At 37.2% G+C, this 4,912-nt stretch overlaps 1 pseudogene; it reads left to right on the plus strand.

Moving 5' to 3' along the window:
• Positions 1-865: 865 nt before the first annotated feature.
• On the plus strand, positions 866-1,785 carry LOC110539565 (heterogeneous nuclear ribonucleoproteins C1/C2-like; annotated as a pseudogene).
• Positions 1,786-4,912: the final 3,127 nt, after the last annotated feature.

A 4,912-nucleotide genomic window follows, 5' to 3' on the forward strand; every position in this document is an offset into this window, starting at 1 on the left:
TCATCCCACCTTGGTTTTGATAGAAAAAGACAACTGTACTAATGCACATATGAGCTCATCTCATCTCAAATAATAAAGTTAACTCTACCATAGCATTTGGTTACTATTCAGAAAATAATTATTTCATAAGGTATGTAAATATCACTCCTTCCCCTGTTTTAGCTAAGGTCAGGTGACAGAGATTTACAAAAACAAAACTCTTTCCAAAGTTTGTGTTTGTTGTAGTGCATGTACATTACTAACTGAGGAGTCACTGAGTTCATACTGATATATCTGTTCCCTTTCCTTTGGGGAAACACAAATTAGTTGGGATGCCAACACACAAACACACAAAGAGGGGCAGAGAGGAAGAATGATTTGGAGGCACATGAAAAAAAATAACTTACCAACTTCCTGAGCTTGATTTCACCTCTACTTCTTAGAGCTGTGTGGCCCTGAAAAAGCAAATAAATAAATAAATAAATAATGCCTAACTCAAAGGAGAAGTATTCAGATTGGATGAACTAATATATTAGAGCACATAGCACATGACAGTGAGTAGAGGTCAGGCATTTCATAAAAAGCAACTAACACTAATTTTTTTCACATATATAAGATTTATAGCTTATATTGTATAGCAGGGGCTTTAATAAAGTAATAAATTGTGATTTTGGGTGGGGAGGGTGATGTGATGTTACTTCAGAAATATGCAGCGAAGAGAGGGAGAACTAACGGCCATGTGCTCCCTGCTTGCTGTAGTCTCGGCATCTTGACACAGACCCGAAGTAAGAGAGGTAGCCTCTTCTCTCTCTACTTCTTGTGAGATTTTTTTTTTTGATCTTCAGCTTCATTTTCAACTTTGTGAGAAACTTTATCATCAAAGGAGATGGCTAGCAATGTTACCAACAAGACAGATCCTCTATCCATGAATCCCCGTGTATTCATTGGGAATCTGAACACTATTGTTATCAAGAAGTATGAATTGGAGGCCATCTTTTCAAAGTATGGCAAAATTGTGGGTTGCTCTGTGCATAAGAGCTTTGCCTTTGTCCAGTATGTAAATGAGAGAAATGCCTGGGCTGCTGTAGCTGGAGAGGATGGCAGAATGATTTCAGGCCAGGTTTTAGATATTAACCTGTCTGCAGAGCCAAAAGTGAATCTAGGAAAAGCAAGTGTGCAACGATCTACAGCGGAGATGTACGGGTCAGTACCAGAACACCCTTTTCCGTCCTCTCTACTCAGTTCCTCATTTGACTTGGGCTTCGACTTTCAACCGGATTAGTATAACAGGATGTACAGTTACCCAGCACGTGTTCCTCCTCCTCCTATTGCTCGAGCTGTGGTGCCTTAAAAACGCCAACGTATGTCGGGAAACACCTCACAAAAGGGCAAAAGTGGATTCAATTCAAAGAGTGGGCAACGGGGATCTTCTTCCAAGTCTGGAAAGTTGAAAGGTGGTGACATTCAGGACATTAAAAGGCAGCTGACTCAGATAAAACAAAAAGTGGATTCTCTGCTGGAAAGCCTGGAAAATAACTGAAAAAGAACAAAGCAAACAAGCAGATTTGTCCTCATCCCCAGTAGAGATGAAGAACTAAAAGTCTGAAGAGTAAAGAAGAACAGAGCAGCGCCTCTGTGAAGAAGGATGAAACTAATATAAAGATGGAGTCTAAGGCAGGTGCGCTTGACTCTGCTGAGGAGGATGGGGTTGGGGGGGTGATCAGCTGGAGATGATCAAGGATGAGGAAAAAGAGCCTGAGGAAGGAGAGGATGACAGAGAGCACAAATGGGGAGGATGTCTCTTAAGTACATAGCGGAGTTTAGAAATCTTACCCCGTTATTTATTTACCTGGGCGCTTGTGAGAGATCAAAGTAACACCAGATCCTCTCCCCTAGTATCTTCAGCACATTCTCACTGTTCTCCCTCTCCTAGTCCTTCCTGTGTTAATTAATTCATAATTGCCCTGTGCCTAGTTCTGTTTTCACTTTCTTTGACACTATTTAGTATTTTTTTTTAAGTCTTACCCTGTAAATTTTGCTTTAATTTTGATACCTCTTTGACTTAACAATTAAAAGATGTCTTTAACAATTGTCTCTGAAATAATCTCTTGTTATGCAGGGAGTACAGTTCTTCCCATTCATGTCATTTCAGCAGTTGCTCCCCTAACTGCAGAGGAGTCTCATTGACTTATAACCCTGAGAGAAGCTTTGCATTAAAGGTGTGTGTTTTCCCTCACATGAGTGAGGCTGTTCAACAGGAATGTAACCATGTATCTTTGTGAATGGGAGTTGGCTTGTCAAATGCTTCTTACAGGAAAATAGTGTAATAGTCTTAATGTTTGTTTTCTAAAGTTAATACCATGGGATATTTTTGTGAACAGCCTGATGTTTGAAATCTTTTTCTCAAAATAAATAATTCCTTATTAAACCAGGAATTTGAAGGAAAAAAAAAGAAATATGCTAGGAGATGATGATTGGAGTATCGGTGATTTGAAAAAAAAAAAAAGTCAGAGTCTTCCTTATTTGAGCTTTGGTATCAGGAAAGTTTTGAAAAATAAATATTGTAAAACCACATCATTTTAATTCCAAGAATTCTCCTCTACGTTATAGAAGACTATGTTTTATTTTTAGTACAACACTCAGGAAATCATAAAACTAACAATATAGAAAATTTTACTTGAAAATAAATTTGCTTAAAGTTCCTTTACATGGCAAGCACCTGTCCTGAAATTAAAATAAGATTCAATTTACCTAATTCACTTGCACTCAAAATTTAAATGTATGCACATTACATAAAGCAAGATTTTCCTACATTATAACGTATAGAAGCAAATTGCTGATGTCCATTTCGGCTTTGTTGGCATGTACAACATAGCCAGACACAGACACATTCGGCCAATTCTATATTCCTGAGAAACAGGAAATGTTACCTAATTCAGACCTTTAGCTCTTCTCAATTGCCACCTGTCCCTTAGTAGTAACATGAGTGTCGTTTTTCCCCCAAGAATATTATAGGATATACTCTCTACTTTTATCTGAGTGTTCCCAAGAAGAGAGGAAATATGAGGAAATTTCCACAGTGATGAGGCAGGAGGGGAAATAAAAAAGCTATTTTCCTTTCCCTCCCACCCCCATCAAGTTCCAGCCTAACTCTTCACCATATGCTTTGCACTTCAGGAAATCATTTTAATTGTAATGTGAAGTCATGTTCTCTAAGGTGTTGACAAATTTGATCAACTAGACAGAGGGCATTTATTTTCTTTGTTCTGAGGACAGCTCTAGAATCAGAACATTTTTTACCTTACATTCTTGTTGATGAGTTAAATAGAATGTCATTGGTTCTTGCTTTTATTTAATTCAAACACCCATCTGTTGATTAGAAAGAGAATATTCAGCATATATTATGTTCTAGGCACTGCTTTAGGTGCTGGAATGGCAGCAATAAATAGAACAATCAGACTCTAGTTTTAAATGAATGTCTTTTAAAATAATTCCCTAAGACTGTAGGCTTTTGTTCTTTTGTCTCAATAGTATAGAAAAAGGTCTGTTTAAAATACTGCTGTGACCGTAATCAGGAATTCTTTATTGAAACTATCTTGTCAACATTTTTAATCTCCACAATATATGTTATACCAGTCAATGTTTTGTTATAAAATAAATATGAGATAAATGATCTCTACCTTTGTGATGTCACAATCTAAAATCAAACAAAATTAGTTAAATATTTAACTAAATTATAGAGTTATAATATCTCAATATCTAATTTGAAAGAGGTTAAAATTGTTATAAAATCCTTACATTTCAAAATATACATACAATATAAAAATGTATATATGCTATTATTTTATGAATTTATTAATGACAGTGATGCTAATTCAAAAAAAGATTTTGAAAGAACCTAATGCAAAAGGCCCAGAAGCATATTACCTTAATTTTTTACTCATAAATCTAAAATAAATGCCATATTGGAGGAGAAATGAGAGGTTCAACAGACAGGGTCACTGTGGCTTTCTACTTGAGTAATTTGTTTGCAATTATTGGAAACTGCCACTTGATGGTGGTAATAATGCCTCAGTTTATAACCATATGAAATGTATGGGCAGAAATAAGATTAGTAAGAATAAAGATACAGTGTATTTCTCCAACTACAAAATTTTGTTTTTCAAGTGGCATAATTCATGATTAAAAAGTTTTAAAAGCAGGCTGGAGAGATCACTCAGTGGTTAAGAGCACTGTCTACTGTTCCAGAGGACCTGGGTTCAATTCCCAGCACCCATATGGCAGGTCACAACTGTCTGTAACTCCAAGATCTGACACTCTCACATAGACATACATGCAGCTAAAACACCAAAGCACATAACATAATTTAAAAAAATAATTTATAGTGCAGGGAATCTTATGAAGGAAGTGGGAAACAGTAAGATCTGGAGAGGACAGGAAGTCGGCAAGGAGAGCAACAGAACCAAAAAATTCTGAGCACAGGGGTCTTTCCTGAGACTGATACCCCAACCAAGGACCATGCAATGGAGATAACGTAAGACCCCTGCACAGATGTAGCCCATGGCAGTTCAGTATCCAAGTGGGTTCCATTGTAATAAGAACAGGGACTGTCTCTGACATGAACTGATTGGTCTGCTCTTTAATTCCCTGAGGGAGAAGCATTACCAGGCCTCAGAAGAAGACACTGCAGCCACTCCTCATGAGACTTAATTGACTAGGATCAGAAGGAAGGAAAAGAAGACCTTCCCTATCAGTGGACTTGGGGAGGGGCATGCATGCAGAGGGTGGAGGAAGGGAGGGATTGGGATGGGAGAAGGGAGAGAACCACAGGGGGGATACAAAGTGAATAAAGTGTAAGTAATAAAGAATTAAAAAATAATTTATATAAAAGGTTGTTTAAAATGCTTAGTAGATTTAGTGGAAAAGTGTTTGA

The sequence above is a fragment of the Meriones unguiculatus genome, chromosome X, assembly GCF_030254825.1.
Source record: "Meriones unguiculatus strain TT.TT164.6M chromosome X, Bangor_MerUng_6.1, whole genome shotgun sequence".
NCBI classification, from domain to species: Eukaryota; Metazoa; Chordata; class Mammalia; order Rodentia; family Muridae; genus Meriones; species Meriones unguiculatus.